Source organism: Hyla sarda, unplaced genomic scaffold, assembly GCF_029499605.1.
Source record: "Hyla sarda isolate aHylSar1 unplaced genomic scaffold, aHylSar1.hap1 scaffold_1977, whole genome shotgun sequence".
Lineage (NCBI taxonomy): Eukaryota > Metazoa > Chordata > Amphibia > Anura > Hylidae > Hyla > Hyla sarda.
This window is the reverse complement of record NW_026608635.1, coordinates 21,853-43,554: the sequence shown is the minus strand read 5'-3', so window position 1 is coordinate 43,554 and position 21,702 is coordinate 21,853. Positions and strand designations below refer to the sequence as shown.

General features: G+C 46.2%; 10 non-coding genes across 10 annotated transcripts; all 10 read right to left on the bottom strand.

Annotated features, from left to right (window-relative positions):
* Positions 1-238: 238 nt before the first annotated feature.
* LOC130317170 (U2 spliceosomal RNA) lies at positions 239-429 on the bottom strand. Its single transcript, XR_008864345.1, has one exon. It is a non-coding gene; the product is annotated as a U2 spliceosomal RNA (small nuclear RNA).
* Positions 430-2,521: 2,092 nt separating this feature from the next.
* LOC130317169 (U2 spliceosomal RNA) lies at positions 2,522-2,712 on the bottom strand. Its single transcript, XR_008864344.1, has one exon. It is a non-coding gene; the product is annotated as a U2 spliceosomal RNA (small nuclear RNA).
* A 2,088-nt stretch (positions 2,713-4,800) lies between these two features.
* Positions 4,801-4,991, bottom strand: LOC130317167 (U2 spliceosomal RNA). Its single transcript, XR_008864342.1, has one exon. It is a non-coding gene; the product is annotated as a U2 spliceosomal RNA (small nuclear RNA).
* A 2,093-nt stretch (positions 4,992-7,084) lies between these two features.
* LOC130317166 (U2 spliceosomal RNA) lies at positions 7,085-7,275 on the bottom strand. The gene has a single exon (XR_008864341.1). It is a non-coding gene; the product is annotated as a U2 spliceosomal RNA (small nuclear RNA).
* Positions 7,276-9,367: 2,092 nt separating this feature from the next.
* LOC130317165 (U2 spliceosomal RNA) lies at positions 9,368-9,558 on the bottom strand. The gene has a single exon (XR_008864340.1). It is a non-coding gene; the product is annotated as a U2 spliceosomal RNA (small nuclear RNA).
* A 2,090-nt stretch (positions 9,559-11,648) lies between these two features.
* Positions 11,649-11,839, bottom strand: LOC130317164 (U2 spliceosomal RNA). The gene has a single exon (XR_008864339.1). It is a non-coding gene; the product is annotated as a U2 spliceosomal RNA (small nuclear RNA).
* Positions 11,840-13,932: 2,093 nt separating this feature from the next.
* Positions 13,933-14,123, bottom strand: LOC130317162 (U2 spliceosomal RNA). The gene has a single exon (XR_008864338.1). It is a non-coding gene; the product is annotated as a U2 spliceosomal RNA (small nuclear RNA).
* Positions 14,124-16,208: 2,085 nt separating this feature from the next.
* On the bottom strand, positions 16,209-16,399 carry LOC130317161 (U2 spliceosomal RNA). The gene has a single exon (XR_008864337.1). It is a non-coding gene; the product is annotated as a U2 spliceosomal RNA (small nuclear RNA).
* A 2,080-nt stretch (positions 16,400-18,479) lies between these two features.
* Positions 18,480-18,670, bottom strand: LOC130317160 (U2 spliceosomal RNA). The gene has a single exon (XR_008864336.1). It is a non-coding gene; the product is annotated as a U2 spliceosomal RNA (small nuclear RNA).
* Positions 18,671-20,742: 2,072 nt separating this feature from the next.
* On the bottom strand, positions 20,743-20,933 carry LOC130317159 (U2 spliceosomal RNA). Its single transcript, XR_008864335.1, has one exon. It is a non-coding gene; the product is annotated as a U2 spliceosomal RNA (small nuclear RNA).
* Positions 20,934-21,702: the final 769 nt, after the last annotated feature.

Below are 21,702 nucleotides of genomic sequence, written 5' to 3'. Positions count from 1 at the left end.
GCTGGCTACTCAAATGATCCAATTAAGGAGGCCATTTAGTCAGCAGCAGCAGAAGTCCTGTGCCTGGACGCTCCAACAGGGGCCAGACACAAGCAGAAGCAGAAGCAGCAGAAGCAGCAGCAGCACCACCTTTTGTTTTTTGGCTGCAGCAGCAGCAAGGCCCACAGGGCTGGCTAGCTGGCTAGCCAGCAAGCAGGTAGCAATGAAAGTAGGAATCTTTCTTTTTAACCCTGTAAGGGGGTGGTGCACTGTACCCGAAGATACTGCCATATCGGGTCAATGCATAGGGCGACGGAAGCAAGCTTCGAAATCGGCCCCCGTTCTCAAAAATCCATTTAATATATGGTCCCCAGATAGGGGACGTATCAGATATTAAACTGATAAGAACAGATACTACACTTGATCTTAGCCAAAAGGCCGAGAAGCGATAACCGTGAAAGGGGCGGGCCCAACAAGGTCCCCTTCATGGGCACTATCACTGCTTGCTGTCAGGGAGGCTGCCAGACAATTTTCCATGCACACTCTGGGCTGGGGGGCAGTCAACCACCAGTACACACAGCAGAACCTAAACCCATACCATTATTGCTAAGCAGCAAGACAGGGGCCCATTGCACTCCCACGGGGCCTTTTTAAATGCAATCCATAACCCGGATTTGCCAGGAACCCTTCTTACTCCTCCTACTTGCATGTGACACTGGGCTTAGGATCTGCATAGGAAACACACACACAAGCACACACCTACCTTTGTTGCCTGCAGATGCCTCCTTGGCTGTCCCCAAACGGTATCAAACCAACACCCACGGGAAGCTGTAAGCATAGAGGACATGCCTGCACCCCATTGGACTTACCTGTGTGGGTTAAATCCGGGTTATTTGACAACCTATGGCGGTGATGGTTCTGCTCAGGCAGAGCAGTGCTGATGCTCCTCATAAAGCTGTCGCTGCTGTGAAGGTTCTAGGTGACATCACAAATCCCTATGGTTACATACACAACAAAGCTGGGTTGTTGTTGTTTACACTCTGCAAGGCCTGTGGAAGTGAGTGACATCATAGCACTGTAGTTCTGAGGGTTCAAGATGGATGCAACAATCTCCTGTTGCTTCTATGAAGGCCGTAATAGACGACATCACCAAACAGCTCCATAGTCACATACACAGCAAAGGAGAGATGTTGTTTACACCTAGTGATGTCAGTGGTATTGAGTGACATCACAGCACAGTGCTAAGGCTCCTGGGCCTGGACACAGCAGCGGCTGCAATATCTCAACGGAGAATACGTTTATATCTATGTGTGTGTGTGCGCATATATATATATATATATATATATATATATATATATATATATATATATATTTCTCCGCCGAAATCACTTTTAAACCCATTTCCACCTTTTTTTCCCTTCTCTTCCTCTTACTTTTTTTTCACGTTTTTTTACGTTTTTCTCCTTTTCGCCTCTTTTCTGGGCGTATTATTCTTCTTTTTCTTCTTTTTTTTCGTCTAATGCATACCCCATCAGTGCAGCAATGCTTATTCAATACCGCCAGCAGATGGAGACACTGGGGGATAATTTTCTAAGGATTTATACTGATTTTTCCTGTCTGAATTTGTCGCACAGAAAGTTGCAGGCCAAATATGTGTGACATTTCTGCGACTTTAGCTTCTAGAGCATTTTTACAACATTATACATAGGTGCTGAATACATAAAAAGCGACTGTTCAGCGACAGACAAGTCGCATCGGCTGAAAGTAGGCCAGAATGTCAGTCCATGTTGGAGCAGGTTTAGATACAGTCTAAAGCATAGATCTCAAAGTCTGTGCACAGAATTTAGCAAGGGCCTCGCACCTTCTGATGCATCAGGTAGGTGCACAATAGCATAGCCTAACCCTCTGTACTTTGGTCTATATTGATGCGGGACATAGACAGCCAGCTGATGACCAATCCATTAGTGCAATGGATGGCTGGAAGCATTTGTCTTTGCCTTTGCAATACCACAGAAGCAATGCATGGTCAATGTACAGCAATGACACACCTGTGTGAACAGCCAGGAGACCCCCCCCCCCATGTTATGTTACATAGTTACATAGTTAGTACGGTCGAAAAAAGACATATGTCCATCAAGTTCAACCAGGGAATTAAGGGGTAGGGGTGTGGCGCGATATTGGGGAAGGGATGAGATTTTATATTTCTTCATAAGCATTAATCTTATTTTGTCAATTAGGAACATTCAGCACCCACCCGCTATCAAGGCAGCTGCCTATCATGTCATGCCCTACCTGCACAGGTGTGCTGGCTACTCAAATGATCCAATTAAGGAGGCCATTTAGTCAGCAGCAGCAGAAGTCCTGTGCCTGGACGCTCCAACAGGGGCCAGACACAAGCAGAAGCAGAAGCAGCAGAAGCAGCAGCAGCACCACCTTTTGTTTTTTGGCTGCAGCAGCAGCAAGGCCCACAGGGCTGGCTAGCTGGCTAGCCAGCAAGCAGGTAGCAATGAAAGTAGGAATCTTTCTTTTTAACCCTGTAAGGGGGTGGTGCACTGTACCCGAAGATACTGCCATATCGGGTCAATGCATAGGGCGACGGAAGCAAGCTTCGAAATCGGCCCCCGTTCTCAAAAATCCATTTAATATATGGTCCCCAGATAGGGGACGTATCAGATATTAAACTGATAAGAACAGATACTACACTTGATCTTAGCCAAAAGGCCGAGAAGCGATAACCGTGAAAGGGGCGGGCCCAACAAGGTCCCCTTCATGGGCACTATCACTGCTTGCTGTCAGGGAGGCTGCCAGACATTTTTCCATGCACACTCTGGGCTGGGGGGCAGTCAACCACCAGTACACACAGCAGAACCTAAACCCATACCATTATTGCTAAGCAGCAAGACAGGGGCCCATTGCACTCCCACGGGGCCTTTTTAAATGCAATCCATAACCCGGATTTGCCAGGAACCCTTCTTACTCCTCCTACTTGCATGTGACACTGGGCTTAGGATCTGCATAGGAAACACACACACAAGCACACACCTACCTTTGTTGCCTGCAGATGCCTCCTTGGCTGTCCCCAAACGGTATCAAACCAACACCCACGGGAAGCTGTAAGCATAGAGGACATGCCTGCACCCCATTGGACTTACCTGTGTGGGTTAAATCCGGGTTATTTCACAACCTATGGCGGTGATGGTTCTGCTCAGGCAGAGCAGTGCTGATGCTCCTCATAAAGCTGTCGCTGCTGTGAAGGTTCTAGGTGACATCACAAATCCCTATGGTTACATACACAACAAAGCTGGGTTGTTGTTGTTTACACTCTGCAAGGCCTGTGGAAGTGAGTGACATCATAGCACTGTAGTTCTGAGGGTTCAAGATGGATGCAACAATCTCCTGTTGCTTCTATGAAGGCCGTAATAGACGACATCACCAAACAGCTCCATAGTCACATACACAGCAAAGGAGAGATGTTGTTTACACCTAGTGATGTCAGTGGTATTGAGTGACATCACAGCACAGTGCTAAGGCTCCTGGGCCTGGACACAGCAGCGGCTGCAATATCTCAACGGAGAATACGTTTATATCTATGTGTGTGTGTGCGCATATATATATATATATATATATATATATATATATATATATATATATTTCTCCGCCGAAATCACTTTTAAACCCATTTCCACCTTTTTTTCCCTTCTCTTCCTCTTACTTTTTTTTCACGTTTTTTTACGTTTTTCTCCTTTTCGCCTCTTTTCTGGGCGTATTATTCTTCTTTTTCTTCTTTTTTTTCGTCTAATGCATACCCCATCAGTGCAGCAATGCTTATTCAATACCGCCAGCAGATGGAGACACTGGGGGATAATTTTCTAAGGATTTATACTGATTTTTCCTGTCTGAATTTGTCGCACAGAAAGTTGCAGGCCAAATATGTGTGACATTTCTGCGACTTTAGCTTCTAGAGCATTTTTACAACATTATACATAGGTGCTGAATACATAAAAAGCGACTGTTCAGCGACAGACAAGTCGCATCGGCTGAAAGTAGGCCAGAATGTCAGTCCATGTTGGAGCAGGTTTAGATACAGTCTAAAGCATAGATCTCAAAGTCTGTGCACAGAATTTAGCAAGGGCCTCGCACCTTCTGATGCATCAGGTAGGTGCACAATAGCATAGCCTAACCCTCTGTACTTTGGTCTATATTGATGCGGGACATAGACAGCCAGCTGATGACCAATCCATTAGTGCAATGGATGGCTGGAAGCATTTGTCTTTGCCTTTGCAATACCACAGAAGCAATGCATGGTCAATGTACAGCAATGACACACCTGTGTGAACAGCCAGGAGACCCCCCCCCCCATGTTATGTTACATAGTTACATAGTTAGTACGGTCGAAAAAAGACATATGTCCATCAAGTTCAACCAGGGAATTAAGGGGTAGGGGTGTGGCGCGATATTGGGGAAGGGATGAGATTTTATATTTCTTCATAAGCATTAATCTTATTTTGTCAATTAGGAACATTCAGCACCCACCCGCTATCAAGGCAGCTGCCTATCATGTCATGCCCTACCTGCACAGGTGTGCTGGCTACTCAAATGATCCAATTAAGGAGGCCATTTAGTCAGCAGCAGCAGAAGTCCTGTGCCTGGACGCTCCAACAGGGGCCAGACACAAGCAGAAGCAGAAGCAGCAGAAGCAGCAGCAGCACCACCTTTTGTTTTTTGGCTGCAGCAGCAGCAAGGCCCACAGGGCTGGCTAGCTGGCTAGCCAGCAAGCAGGTAGCAATGAAAGTAGGAATCTTTCTTTTTAACCCTGTAAGGGGGTGGTGCACTGTACCCGAAGATACTGCCATATCGGGTCAATGCATAGGGCGACGGAAGCAAGCTTCGAAATCGGCCCCCGTTCTCAAAAATCCATTTAATATATGGTCCCCAGATAGGGGACGTATCAGATATTAAACTGATAAGAACAGATACTACACTTGATCTTAGCCAAAAGGCCGAGAAGCGATAACCGTGAAAGGGGCGGGCCCAACAAGGTCCCCTTCATGGGCACTATCACTGCTTGCTGTCAGGGAGGCTGCCAGACAATTTTCCATGCACACTCTGGGCTGGGGGGCAGTCAACCACCAGTACACACAGCAGAACCTAAACCCATACCATTATTGCTAAGCAGCAAGACAGGGGCCCATTGCACTCCCACGGGGCCTTTTTAAATGCAATCCATAACCCGGATTTGCCAGGAACCCTTCTTACTCCTCCTACTTGCATGTGACACTGGGCTTAGGATCTGCATAGGAAACACACACACAAGCACACACCTACCTTTGTTGCCTGCAGATGCCTCCTTGGCTGTCCCCAAACGGTATCAAACCAACACCCACGGGAAGCTGTAAGCATAGAGGACATGCCTGCACCCCATTGGACTTACCTGTGTGGGTTAAATCCGGGTTATTTGACAACCTATGGCGGTGATGGTTCTGCTCAGGCAGAGCAGTGCTGATGCTCCTCATAAAGCTGTCGCTGCTGTGAAGGTTCTAGGTGACATCACAAATCCCTATGGTTACATACACAACAAAGCTGGGTTGTTGTTGTTTACACTCTGCAAGGCCTGTGGAAGTGAGTGACATCATAGCACTGTAGTTCTGAGGGTTCAAGATGGATGCAACAATCTCCTGTTGCTTCTATGAAGGCCGTAATAGACGACATCACCAAACAGCTCCATAGTCACATACACAGCAAAGGAGAGATGTTGTTTACACCTAGTGATGTCAGTGGTATTGAGTGACATCACAGCACAGTGCTAAGGCTCCTGGGCCTGGACACAGCAGCGGCTGCAATATCTCAACGGAGAATACGTTTATATCTATGTGTGTGTGTGCGCATATATATATATATATATATATATATATATATATATATATATATATATATTTCTCCGCCGAAATCACTTTTAAACCCATTTCCACCTTTTTTTCCCTTCTCTTCCTCTTACTTTTTTTTCACGTTTTTTTACGTTTTTCTCCTTTTCGCCTCTTTTCTGGGCGTATTATTCTTCTTTTTCTTCTTTTTTTTCGTCTAATGCATACCCCATCAGTGCAGCAATGCTTATTCAATACCGCCAGCAGATGGAGACACTGGGGGATAATTTTCTAAGGATTTATACTGATTTTTCCTGTCTGAATTTGTCGCACAGAAAGTTGCAGGACAAATATGTGTGACATTTCTGCGACTTTAGCTTCTAGAGCATTTTTACAACATTATACATAGGTGCTGAATACATAAAAAGCGACTGTTCAGCGACAGACAAGTCGCATCGGCTGAAAGTAGGCCAGAATGTCAGTCCATGTTGGAGCAGGTTTAGATACAGTCTAAAGCATAGATCTCAAAGTCTGTGCACAGAATTTAGCAAGGGCCTCGCACCTTCTGATGCATCAGGTAGGTGCACAATAGCATAGCCTAACCCTCTGTACTTTGGTCTATATTGATGCGGGACATAGACAGCCAGCTGATGACCAATCCATTAGTGCAATGGATGGCTGGAAGCATTTGTCTTTGCCTTTGCAATACCACAGAAGCAATGCATGGTCAATGTACAGCAATGACACACCTGTGTGAACAGCCAGGAGACCCCCCCCCCCCATGTTATGTTACATAGTTACATAGTTAGTACGGTCGAAAAAAGACATATGTCCATCAAGTTCAACCAGGGAATTAAGGGGTAGGGGTGTGGCGCGATATTGGGGAAGGGATGAGATTTTATATTTCTTCATAAGCATTAATCTTATTTTGTCAATTAGGAACATTCAGCACCCACCCGCTATCAAGGCAGCTGCCTATCATGTCATGCCCTACCTGCACAGGTGTGCTGGCTACTCAAATGATCCAATTAAGGAGGCCATTTAGTCAGCAGCAGCAGAAGTCCTGTGCCTGGACGCTCCAACAGGGGCCAGACACAAGCAGAAGCAGAAGCAGCAGAAGCAGCAGCAGCACCACCTTTTGTTTTTTGGCTGCAGCAGCAGCAAGGCCCACAGGGCTGGCTAGCTGGCTAGCCAGCAAGCAGGTAGCAATGAAAGTAGGAATCTTTCTTTTTAACCCTGTAAGGGGGTGGTGCACTGTACCCGAAGATACTGCCATATCGGGTCAATGCATAGGGCGACGGAAGCAAGCTTCGAAATCGGCCCCCGTTCTCAAAAATCCATTTAATATATGGTCCCCAGATAGGGGACGTATCAGATATTAAACTGATAAGAACAGATACTACACTTGATCTTAGCCAAAAGGCCGAGAAGCGATAACCGTGAAAGGGGCGGGCCCAACAAGGTCCCCTTCATGGGCACTATCACTGCTTGCTGTCAGGGAGGCTGCCAGACAATTTTCCATGCACACTCTGGGCTGGGGGGCAGTCAACCACCAGTACACACAGCAGAACCTAAACCCATACCATTATTGCTAAGCAGCAAGACAGGGGCCCATTGCACTCCCACGGGGCCTTTTTAAATGCAATCCATAACCCGGATTTGCCAGGAACCCTTCTTACTCCTCCTACTTGCATGTGACACTGGGCTTAGGATCTGCATAGGAAACACACACACAAGCACACACCTACCTTTGTTGCCTGCAGATGCCTCCTTGGCTGTCCCCAAACGGTATCAAACCAACACCCACGGGAAGCTGTAAGCATAGAGGACATGCCTGCACCCCATTGGACTTACCTGTGTGGGTTAAATCCGGGTTATTTGACAACCTATGGCGGTGATGGTTCTGCTCAGGCAGAGCAGTGCTGATGCTCCTCATAAAGCTGTCGCTGCTGTGAAGGTTCTAGGTGACATCACAAATCCCTATGGTTACATACACAACAAAGCTGGGTTGTTGTTGTTTACACTCTGCAAGGCCTGTGGAAGTGAGTGACATCATAGCACTGTAGTTCTGAGGGTTCAAGATGGATGCAACAATCTCCTGTTGCTTCTATGAAGGCCGTAATAGACGACATCACCAAACAGCTCCATAGTCACATACACAGCAAAGGAGAGATGTTGTTTACACCTAGTGATGTCAGTGGTATTGAGTGACATCACAGCACAGTGCTAAGGCTCCTGGGCCTGGACACAGCAGCGGCTGCAATATCTCAACGGAGAATACGTTTATATCTATGTGTGTGTGTGCGCATATATATATATATATATATATATATATATATATATATATATATATATTTCTCCGCCGAAATCACTTTTAAACCCATTTCCACCTTTTTTTCCCTTCTCTTCCTCTTACTTTTTTTTCACGTTTTTTTACGTTTTTCTCCTTTTCGCCTCTTTTCTGGGCGTATTATTCTTCTTTTTCTTCTTTTTTTTCGTCTAATGCATACCCCATCAGTGCAGCAATGCTTATTCAATACCGCCAGCAGATGGAGACACTGGGGGATAATTTTCTAAGGATTTATACTGATTTTTCCTGTCTGAATTTGTCGCACAGAAAGTTGCAGGCCAAATATGTGTGACATTTCTGCGACTTTAGCTTCTAGAGCATTTTTACAACATTATACATAGGTGCTGAATACATAAAAAGCGACTGTTCAGCGACAGACAAGTCGCATCGGCTGAAAGTAGGCCAGAATGTCAGTCCATGTTGGAGCAGGTTTAGATACAGTCTAAAGCATAGATCTCAAAGTCTGTGCACAGAATTTAGCAAGGGCCTCGCACCTTCTGATGCATCAGGTAGGTGCACAATAGCATAGCCTAACCCTCTGTACTTTGGTCTATATTGATGCGGGACATAGACAGCCAGCTGATGACCAATCCATTAGTGCAATGGATGGCTGGAAGCATTTGTCTTTGCCTTTGCAATACCACAGAAGCAATGCATGGTCAATGTACAGCAATGACACACCTGTGTGAACAGCCAGGAGACCCCCCCCCCCCCATGTTATGTTACATAGTTACATAGTTAGTACGGTCGAAAAAAGACATATGTCCATCAAGTTCAACCAGGGAATTAAGGGGTAGGGGTGTGGCGCGATATTGGGGAAGGGATGAGATTTTATATTTCTTCATAAGCATTAATCTTATTTTGTCAATTAGGAACATTCAGCACCCACCCGCTATCAAGGCAGCTGCCTATCATGTCATGCCCTACCTGCACAGGTGTGCTGGCTACTCAAATGATCCAATTAAGGAGGCCATTTAGTCAGCAGCAGCAGAAGTCCTGTGCCTGGACGCTCCAACAGGGGCCAGACACAAGCAGAAGCAGAAGCAGCAGAAGCAGCAGCAGCACCACCTTTTGTTTTTTGGCTGCAGCAGCAGCAAGGCCCACAGGGCTGGCTAGCTGGCTAGCCAGCAAGCAGGTAGCAATGAAAGTAGGAATCTTTCTTTTTAACCCTGTAAGGGGGTGGTGCACTGTACCCGAAGATACTGCCATATCGGGTCAATGCATAGGGCGACGGAAGCAAGCTTCGAAATCGGCCCCCGTTCTCAAAAATCCATTTAATATATGGTCCCCAGATAGGGGACGTATCAGATATTAAACTGATAAGAACAGATACTACACTTGATCTTAGCCAAAAGGCCGAGAAGCGATAACCGTGAAAGGGGCGGGCCCAACAAGGTCCCCTTCATGGGCACTATCACTGCTTGCTGTCAGGGAGGCTGCCAGACAATTTTCCATGCACACTCTGGGCTGGGGGGCAGTCAACCACCAGTACACACAGCAGAACCTAAACCCATACCATTATTGCTAAGCAGCAAGACAGGGGCCCATTGCACTCCCACGGGGCCTTTTTAAATGCAATCCATAACCCGGATTTGCCAGGAACCCTTCTTACTCCTCCTACTTGCATGTGACACTGGGCTTAGGATCTGCATAGGAAACACACACACAAGCACACACCTACCTTTGTTGCCTGCAGATGCCTCCTTGGCTGTCCCCAAACGGTATCAAACCAACACCCACGGGAAGCTGTAAGCATAGAGGACATGCCTGCACCCCATTGGACTTACCTGTGTGGGTTAAATCCGGGTTATTTGACAACCTATGGCGGTGATGGTTCTGCTCAGGCAGAGCAGTGCTGATGCTCCTCATAAAGCTGTCGCTGCTGTGAAGGTTCTAGGTGACATCACAAATCCCTATGGTTACATACACAACAAAGCTGGGTTGTTGTTGTTTACACTCTGCAAGGCCTGTGGAAGTGAGTGACATCATAGCACTGTAGTTCTGAGGGTTCAAGATGGATGCAACAATCTCCTGTTGCTTCTATGAAGGCCGTAATAGACGACATCACCAAACAGCTCCATAGTCACATACACAGCAAAGGAGAGATGTTGTTTACACCTAGTGATGTCAGTGGTATTGAGTGACATCACAGCACAGTGCTAAGGCTCCTGGGCCTGGACACAGCAGCGGCTGCAATATCTCAACGGAGAATACGTTTATATCTATGTGTGTGTGTGCGCATATATATATATATATATATATATATATATATATATATATATATATATTTCTCCGCCGAAATCACTTTTAAACCCATTTCCACCTTTTTTTCCCTTCTCTTCCTCTTACTTTTTTTTCACGTTTTTTTACGTTTTTCTCCTTTTCGCCTCTTTTCTGGGCGTATTATTCTTCTTTTTCTTCTTTTTTTTCGTCTAATGCATACCCCATCAGTGCAGCAATGCTTATTCAATACCGCCAGCAGATGGAGACACTGGGGGATAATTTTCTAAGGATTTATACTGATTTTTCCTGTCTGAATTTGTCGCACAGAAAGTTGCAGGCCAAATATGTGTGACATTTCTGCGACTTTAGCTTCTAGAGCATTTTTACAACATTATACATAGGTGCTGAATACATAAAAAGCGACTGTTCAGCGACAGACAAGTCGCATCGGCTGAAAGTAGGCCAGAATGTCAGTCCATGTTGGAGCAGGTTTAGATACAGTCTAAAGCATAGATCTCAAAGTCTGTGCACAGAATTTAGCAAGGGCCTCGCACCTTCTGATGCATCAGGTAGGTGCACAATAGCATAGCCTAACCCTCTGTACTTTGGTCTATATTGATGCGGGACATAGACAGCCAGCTGATGACCAATCCATTAGTGCAATGGATGGCTGGAAGCATTTGTCTTTGCCTTTGCAATACCACAGAAGCAATGCATGGTCAATGTACAGCAATGACACACCTGTGTGAACAGCCAGGAGACCCCCCCCCCCATGTTATGTTACATAGTTACATAGTTAGTACGGTCGAAAAAAGACATATGTCCATCAAGTTCAACCAGGGAATTAAGGGGTAGGGGTGTGGCGCGATATTGGGGAAGGGATGAGATTTTATATTTCTTCATAAGCATTAATCTTATTTTGTCAATTAGGAACATTCAGCACCCACCCGCTATCAAGGCAGCTGCCTATCATGTCATGCCCTACCTGCACAGGTGTGCTGGCTACTCAAATGATCCAATTAAGGAGGCCATTTAGTCAGCAGCAGCAGAAGTCCTGTGCCTGGACGCTCCAACAGGGGCCAGACACAAGCAGAAGCAGAAGCAGCAGAAGCAGCAGCAGCACCACCTTTTGTTTTTTGGCTGCAGCAGCAGCAAGGCCCACAGGGCTGGCTAGCTGGCTAGCCAGCAAGCAGGTAGCAATGAAAGTAGGAATCTTTCTTTTTAACCCTGTAAGGGGGTGGTGCACTGTACCCGAAGATACTGCCATATCGGGTCAATGCATAGGGCGACGGAAGCAAGCTTCGAAATCGGCCCCCGTTCTCAAAAATCCATTTAATATATGGTCCCCAGATAGGGGACGTATCAGATATTAAACTGATAAGAACAGATACTACACTTGATCTTAGCCAAAAGGCCGAGAAGCGATAACCGTGAAAGGGGCGGGCCCAACAAGGTCCCCTTCATGGGCACTATCACTGCTTGCTGTCAGGGAGGCTGCCAGACAATTTTCCATGCACACTCTGGGATGGGGGGCAGTCAACCACCAGTACACACAGCAGAACCTAAACCCATACCATTATTGCTAAGCAGCAAGACAGGGGCCCATTGCACTCCCACGGGGCCTTTTTAAATGCAATCCATAACCCGGATTTGCCAGGAACCCTTCTTACTCCTCCTACTTGCATGTGACACTGGGCTTAGGATCTGCATAGGAAACACACACACAAGCACACACCTACCTTTGTTGCCTGCAGATGCCTCCTTGGCTGTCCCCAAACGGTATCAAACCAACACCCACGGGAAGCTGTAAGCATAGAGGACATGCCTGCACCCCATTGGACTTACCTGTGTGGGTTAAATCCGGGTTATTTGACAACCTATGGCGGTGATGGTTCTGCTCAGGCAGAGCAGTGCTGATGCTCCTCATAAAGCTGTCGCTGCTGTGAAGGTTCTAGGTGACATCACAAATCCCTATGGTTACATACACAACAAAGCTGGGTTGTTGTTGTTTACACTCTGCAAGGCCTGTGGAAGTGAGTGACATCATAGCACTGTAGTTCTGAGGGTTCAAGATGGATGCAACAATCTCCTGTTGCTTCTATGAAGGCCGTAATAGACGACATCACCAAACAGCTCCATAGTCACATACACAGCAAAGGAGAGATGTTGTTTACACCTAGTGATGTCAGTGGTATTGAGTGACATCACAGCACAGTGCTAAGGCTCCTGGGCCTGGACACAGCAGCGGCTGCAATATCTCAACGGAGAATACGTTTATATCTATGTGTGTGTGTGCGCATATATATATATATATATATATATATATATATATATATATATATATATATTTCTCCGCCGAAATCACTTTTAAACCCATTTCCACCTTTTTTTCCCTTCTCTTCCTCTTACTTTTTTTTCACGTTTTTTTACGTTTTTCTCCTTTTCGCCTCTTTTCTGGGCGTATTATTCTTCTTTTTCTTCTTTTTTTTCGTCTAATGCATACCCCATCAGTGCAGCAATGCTTATTCAATACCGCCAGCAGATGGAGACACTGGGGGATAATTTTCTAAGGATTTATACTGATTTTTCCTGTCTGAATTTGTCGCACAGAAAGTTGCAGGCCAAATATGTGTGACATTTCTGCGACTTTAGCTTCTAGAGCATTTTTACAACATTATACATAGGTGCTGAATACATAAAAAGCGACTGTTCAGCGACAGACAAGTCGCATCGGCTGAAAGTAGGCCAGAATGTCAGTCCATGTTGGAGCAGGTTTAGATACAGTCTAAAGCATAGATCTCAAAGTCTGTGCACAGAATTTAGCAAGGGCCTCGCACCTTCTGATGCATCAGGTAGGTGCACAATAGCATAGCCTAACCCTCTGTACTTTGGTCTATATTGATGCGGGACATAGACAGCCAGCTGATGACCAATCCATTAGTGCAATGGATGGCTGGAAGCATTTGTCTTTGCCTTTGCAATACCACAGAAGCAATGCATGGTCAATGTACAGCAATGACACACCTGTGTGAACAGCCAGGAGACCCCCCCCCCCCATGTTATGTTACATAGTTACATAGTTAGTACGGTCGAAAAAAGACATATGTCCATCAAGTTCAACCAGGGAATTAAGGGGTAGGGGTGTGGCGCGATATTGGGGAAGGGATGAGATTTTATATTTCTTCATAAGCATTAATCTTATTTTGTCAATTAGGAACATTCAGCACCCACCCGCTATCAAGGCAGCTGCCTATCATGTCATGCCCTACCTGCACAGGTGTGCTGGCTACTCAAATGATCCAATTAAGGAGGCCATTTAGTCAGCAGCAGCAGAAGTCCTGTGCCTGGACGCTCCAACAGGGGCCAGACACAAGCAGAAGCAGAAGCAGCAGAAGCAGCAGCAGCACCACCTTTTGTTTTTTGGCTGCAGCAGCAGCAAGGCCCACAGGGCTGGCTAGCTGGCTAGCCAGCAAGCAGGTAGCAATGAAAGTAGGAATCTTTCTTTTTAACCCTGTAAGGGGGTGGTGCACTGTACCCGAAGATACTGCCATATCGGGTCAATGCATAGGGCGACGGAAGCAAGCTTCGAAATCGGCCCCCGTTCTCAAAAATCCATTTAATATATGGTCCCCAGATAGGGGACGTATCAGATATTAAACTGATAAGAACAGATACTACACTTGATCTTAGCCAAAAGGCCGAGAAGCGATAACCGTGAAAGGGGCGGGCCCAACAAGGTCCCCTTCATGGGCACTATCACTGCTTGCTGTCAGGGAGGCTGCCAGACAATTTTCCATGCACACTCTGGGCTGGGGGGCAGTCAACCACCAGTACACACAGCAGAACCTAAACCCATACCATTATTGCTAAGCAGCAAGACAGGGGCCCATTGCACTCCCACGGGGCCTTTTTAAATGCAATCCATAACCCGGATTTGCCAGGAACCCTTCTTACTCCTCCTACTTGCATGTGACACTGGGCTTAGGATCTGCATAGGAAACACACACACAAGCACACACCTACCTTTGTTGCCTGCAGATGCCTCCTTGGCTGTCCCCAAACGGTATCAAACCAACACCCACGGGAAGCTGTAAGCATAGAGGACATGCCTGCACCCCATTGGACTTACCTGTGTGGGTTAAATCCGGGTTATTTGACAACCTATGGCGGTGATGGTTCTGCTCAGGCAGAGCAGTGCTGATGCTCCTCATAAAGCTGTCGCTGCTGTGAAGGTTCTAGGTGACATCACAAATCCCTATGGTTACATACACAACAAAGCTGGGTTGTTGTTGTTTACACTCTGCAAGGCCTGTGGAAGTGAGTGACATCATAGCACTGTAGTTCTGAGGGTTCAAGATGGATGCAACAATCTCCTGTTGCTTCTATGAAGGCCGTAATAGACGACATCACCAAACAGCTCCATAGTCACATACACAGCAAAGGAGAGATGTTGTTTACACCTAGTGATGTCAGTGGTATTGAGTGACATCACAGCACAGTGCTAAGGCTCCTGGGCCTGGACACAGCAGCGGCTGCAATATCTCAACGGAGAATACGTTTATATCTATGTGTGTGTGTGCGCATATATATATATATATATATATATATATATATATATATATATATATTTCTCCGCCGAAATCACTTTTAAACCCATTTCCACCTTTTTTTCCCTTCTCTTCCTCTTACTTTTTTTTCACGTTTTTTTACGTTTTTCTCCTTTTCGCCTCTTTTCTGGGCGTATTATTCTTCTTTTTCTTCTTTTTTTTCGTCTAATGCATACCCCATCAGTGCAGCAATGCTTATTCAATACCGCCAGCAGATGGAGACACTGGGGGATAATTTTCTAAGGATTTATACTGATTTTTCCTGTCTGAATTTGTCGCACAGAAAGTTGCAGGCCAAATATGTGTGACATTTCTGCGACTTTAGCTTCTAGAGCATTTTTACAACATTATACATAGGTGCTGAATACATAAAAAGCGACTGTTCAGCGACAGACAAGTCGCATCGGCTGAAAGTAGGCCAGAATGTCAGTCCATGTTGGAGCAGGTTTAGATACAGTCTAAAGCATAGATCTCAAAGTCTGTGCACAGAATTTAGCAAGGGCCTCGCACCTTCTGATGCATCAGGTAGGTGCACAATAGCATAGCCTAACCCTCTGTACTTTGGTCTATATTGATGCGGGACATAGACAGCCAGCTGATGACCAATCCATTAGTGCAATGGATGGCTGGAAGCATTTGTCTTTGCCTTTGCAATACCACAGAAGCAATGCATGGTCAATGTACAGCAATGACACACCTGTGTGAACAGCCAGGAGACCCCCCCCCCCATGTTATGTTACATAGTTACATAGTTAGTACGGTCGAAAAAAGACATATGTCCATCAAGTTCAACCAGGGAATTAAGGGGTAGGGGTGTGGCGCGATATTGGGGAAGGGATGAGATTTTATATTTCTTCATAAGCATTAATCTTATTTTGTCAATTAGGAACATTCAGCACCCACCCGCTATCAAGGCAGCTGCCTATCATGTCATGCCCTACCTGCACAGGTGTGCTGGCTACTCAAATGATCCAATTAAGGAGGCCATTTAGTCAGCAGCAGCAGAAGTCCTGTGCCTGGACGCTCCAACAGGGGCCAGACACAAGCAGAAGCAGCAGAAGCAGCAGCAGCAGCACCACCTTTTGTTTTTTGGCTGCAGCAGCAGCAAGGCCCACAGGGCTGGCTAGCTGGCTAGCCAGCAAGCAGGTAGCAATGAAAGTAGGAATCTTTCTTTTTAACCCTGTAAGGGGGTGGTGCACTGTACCCGAAGATACTGCCATATCGGGTCAATGCATAGGGCGACGGAAGCAAGCTTCGAAATCGGCCCCCGTTCTCAAAAATCCATTTAATATATGGTCCCCAGATAGGGGACGTATCAGATATTAAACTGATAAGAACAGATACTACACTTGATCTTAGCCAAAAGGCCGAGAAGCGATAACCGTGAAAGGGGCGGGCCCAACAAGGTCCCCTTCATGGGCACTATCACTGCTTGCTGTCAGGGAGGCTGCCAGACAATTTTCCATGCACACTCTGGGCTGGGGGGCAGTCAACCACCAGTACACACAGCAGAACCTAAACCCATACCATTATTGCTAAGCAGCAAGACAGGGGCCCATTGCACTCCCACGGGGCCTTTTTAAATGCAATCCATAACCCGGATTTGCCAGGAACCCTTCTTACTCCTCCTACTTGCATGTGACACTGGGCTTAGGATCTGCATAGGAAACACACACACAAGCACACACCTACCTTTGTTGCCTGCAGATGCCTCCTTGGCTGTCCCCAAACGGTATCAAACCAACACCCACGGGAAGCTGTAAGCATAGAGGACATGCCTGCACCCCATTGGACTTACCTGTGTGGGTTAAATCCGGGTTATTTGACAACCTATGGCGGTGATGGTTCTGCTCAGGCAGAGCAGTGCTGATGCTCCTCATAAAGCTGTCGCTGCTGTGAAGGTTCTAGGTGACATCACAAATCCCTATGGTTACATACACAACAAAGCTGGGTTGTTGTTGTTTACACTCTGCAAGGCCTGTGGAAGTGAGTGACATCATAGCACTGTAGTTCTGAGGGTTCAAGATGGATGCAACAATCTCCTGTTGCTTCTATGAAGGCCGTAATAGACGACATCACCAAACAGCTCCATAGTCACATACACAGCAAAGGAGAGATGTTGTTTACACCTAGTGATGTCAGTGGTATTGAGTGACATCACAGCACAGTGCTAAGGCTCCTGGGCCTGGACACAGCAGCGGCTGCAATATCTCAACGGAGAATACGTTTATATCTATGTGTGTGTGTGCGCATATATATATATATATATATATATATATATATATATATTTCTCCGCCGAAATCACTTTTAAACCCATTTCCACCTTTTTTTCCCTTCTCTTCCTCTTACTTTTTTTTCACGTTTTTTTACGTTTTTCTCCTTTTCGCCTCTTTTCTGGGCGTATTATTCTTCTTTTTCTTCTTTTTTTTCGTCTAATGCATACCCCATCAGTGCAGCAATGCTTATTCAATACCGCCAGCAGATGGAGACACTGGGGGATAATTTTCTAAGGATTTATACTGATTTTTCCTGTCTGAATTTGTCGCACAGAAAGTTGCAGGCCAAATATGTGTGACATTTCTGCGACTTTAGCTTCTAGAGCATTTTTACAACATTATACATAGGTGCTGAATACATAAAAAGCGACTGTTCAGCGACAGACAAGTCGCATCGGCTGAAAGTAGGCCAGAATGTCAGTCCATGTTGGAGCAGGTTTAGATACAGTCTAAAGCATAGATCTCAAAGTCTGTGCACAGAATTTAGCAAGGGCCTCGCACCTTCTGATGCATCAGGTAGGTGCACAATAGCATAGCCTAACCCTCTGTACTTTGGTCTATATTGATGCGGGACATAGACAGCCAGCTGATGACCAATCCATTAGTGCAATGGATGGCTGGAAGCATTTGTCTTTGCCTTTGCAATACCACAGAAGCAATGCATGGTCAATGTACAGCAATGACACACCTGTGTGAACAGCCAGGAGACCCCCCCCCCCATGTTATGTTACATAGTTACATAGTTAGTACGGTCGAAAAAAGACATATGTCCATCAAGTTCAACCAGGGAATTAAGGGGTAGGGGTGTGGCGCGATATTGGGGAAGGGATGAGATTTTATATTTCTTCATAAGCATTAATCTTATTTTGTCAATTAGGAACATTCAGCACCCACCCGCTATCAAGGCAGCTGCCTATCATGTCATGCCCTACCTGCACAGGTGTGCTGGCTACTCAAATGATCCAATTAAGGAGGCCATTTAGTCAGCAGCAGCAGAAGTCCTGTGCCTGGACGCTCCAACAGGGGCCAGACACAAGCAGAAGCAGAAGCAGCAGAAGCAGCAGCAGCACCACCTTTTGTTTTTTGGCTGCAGCAGCAGCAAGGCCCACAGGGCTGGCTAGCTGGCTAGCCAGCAAGCAGGTAGCAATGAAAGTAGGAATCTTTCTTTTTAACCCTGTAAGGGGGTGGTGCACTGTACCCGAAGATACTGCCATATCGGGTCAATGCATAGGGCGACGGAAGCAAGCTTCGAAATCGGCCCCCGTTCTCAAAAATCCATTTAATATATGGTCCCCAGATAGGGGACGTATCAGATATTAAACTGATAAGAACAGATACTACACTTGATCTTAGCCAAAAGGCCGAGAAGCGATAACCGTGAAAGGGGCGGGCCCAACAAGGTCCCCTTCATGGGCACTATCACTGCTTGCTGTCAGGGAGGCTGCCAGACAATTTTCCATGCACACTCTGGGCTGGGGGGCAGTCAACCACCAGTACACACAGCAGAACCTAAACCCATACCATTATTGCTAAGCAGCAAGACAGGGGCCCATTGCACTCCCACGGGGCCTTTTTAAATGCAATCCATAACCCGGATTTGCCAGGAACCCTTCTTACTCCTCCTACTTGCATGTGACACTGGGCTTAGGATCTGCATAGGAAACACACACACAAGCACACACCTACCTTTGTTGCCTGCAGATGCCTCCTTGGCTGTCCCCAAACGGTATCAAACCAACACCCACGGGAAGCTGTAAGCATAGAGGACATGCCTGCACCCCATTGGACTTACCTGTGTGGGTTAAATCCGGGTTATTTGACAACCTATGGCGGTGATGGTTCTGCTCAGGCAGAGCAGTGCTGATGCTCCTCATAAAGCTGTCGCTGCTGTGAAGGTTCTAGGTGACATCACAAATCCCTATGGTTACATACACAACAAAGCTGGGTTGTTGTTGTTTACACTCTGCAAGGCCTGTGGAAGTGAGTGACATCATAGCACTGTAGTTCTGAGGGTTCAAGATGGATGCAACAATCTCCTGTTGCTTCTATGAAGGCCATAATAGACGACATCACCAAACAGCTCCATAGTCACATACACAGCAAAGGAGAGATGTTGTTTACACCTAGTGATGTCAGTGGTATTGAGTGACATCACAGCACAGTGCTAAGGCTCCTGGGCCTGGACACAGCAGCGGCTGCAATATCTCAACGGAGAATACGTTTATATCTATGTGTGTGTGTGCGCATATATATATATATATATATATATATATATATATATTTCTCCGCCGAAATCACTTTTAAACCCATTTCCACCTTTTTTTCCCTTCTCTTCCTCTTACTTTTTTTTCACGTTTTTTTACGTTTTTCTCCTTTTCGCCTCTTTTCTGGGCGTATTATTCTTCTTTTTCTTCTTTTTTTTCGTCTAATGCATACCCCATCAGTGCAGCAATGCTTATTCAATACCGCCAGCAGATGGAGACACTGGGGGATAATTTTCTAAGGATTTATACTGATTTTTCCTGTCTGAATTTGTCGCACAGAAAGTTGCAGGCCAAATATGTGTGACATTTCTGCGACTTTAGCTTCTAGAGCATTTTTACAACATTATACATAGGTGCTGAATACATAAAAAGCGACTGTTCAGCGACAGACAAGTCGCATCGGCTGAAAGTAGGCCAGAATGTCAGTCCATGTTGGAGCAGGTTTAGATACAGTCTAAAGCATAGATCTCAAAGTCTGTGCACAGAATTTAGCAAGGGCCTCGCACCTTCTGATGCATCAGGTAGGTGCACAATAGCATAGCCTAACCCTCTGTACTTTGGTCTATATTGATGCGGGACATAGACAGCCAGCTGATGACCAATCCATTAGTGCAATGGATGGCTGGAAGCATTTGTCTTTGCCTTTGCAATACCACAGAAGCAATGCATGGTCAATGTACAGCAATGACACACCTGTGTGAACAGCCAGGAGACCCCCCCCCCCATGTTATGTTACATAGTTACATAGTTAGTACGGTCGAAAAAAGACATATGTCCATCAAGTTCAACCAGGGAATTAAGGGGTAGGGGTGTGGCGCGATATTGGGGAAGGGATGAGATTTTATATTTCTTCATAAGCATTAATCTTATTTTGTCAATTAGGAACATTCAGCACCCACCCGCTATCAAGGCAGCTGCCTATCATGTCATGCCCTACCTGCACAGGTGTGCTGGCTACTCAAATGATCCAATTAAGGAGGCCATTTAGTCAGCAGCAGCAGAAGTCCTGTGCCTGGACGCTCCAACAGGGGCCAGACACAAGCAGAAGCAGAAGCAGCAGCAGCAGCACCACCTTTTGTTTTTTGGCTGCAGCAGCAGCAAGGCCCACAGGGCTGGCTAGCTGGCTAGCCAGCAAGCAGGTAGCAATGAAAGTAGGAATCTTTCTTTTTAACCCTGTAAGGGGGTGGTGCACTGTACCCGAAGATACTGCCATATCGGGTCAATGCATAGGGCGACGGAAGCAAGCTTCGAAATCGGCCCCCGTTCTCAAAAATCCATTTAATATATGGTCCCCAGATAGGGGACGTATCAGATATTAAACTGATAAGAACAGATACTACACTTGATCTTAGCCAAAAGGCCGAGAAGCGATAACCGTGAAAGGGGCGGGCCCAACAAGGTCCCCTTCATGGGCACTATCACTGCTTGCTGTCAGGGAGGCTGCCAGACAATTTTCCATGCACACTCTGGGCTGGGGGGCAGTCAACCACCAGTACACACAGCAGAACCTAAACCCATACCATTATTGCTAAGCAGCAAGACAGGGGCCCATTGCACTCCCACGGGGCCTTTTTAAATGCAATCCATAACCCGGATTTGCCAGGAACCCTTCTTACTCCTCCTACTTGCATGTGACACTGGGCTTAGGATCTGCATAGGAAACACACACACAAGCACACACCTACCTTTGTTGCCTGCAGATGCCTCCTTGGCTGTCCCCAAACGGTATCAAACCAACACCCACGGGAAGCTGTAAGCATAGAGGACATGCCTGCACCCCATTGGACTTACCTGTGTGGGTTAAATCCGGGTTATTTGACAACCTATGGCGGTGATGGTTCTGCTCAGGCAGAGCAGTGCTGATGCTCCTCATAAAGCTGTCGCTGCTGTGAAGGTTCTAGGTGACATCACAAATCCCTATGGTTACATACACAACAAAGCTGGGTTGTTGTTGTTTACACTCTGCAAGGCCTGTGGAAGTGAGTGACATCATAGCACTGTAGTTCTGAGGGTTCAAGATGGATGCAACAATCTCCTGTTGCTTCTATGAAGGCCATAATAGACGACATCACCAAACAGCTCCATAGTCACATACACAGCAAAGGAGAGATGTTGTTTACACCTAGTGATGTCAGTGGTAT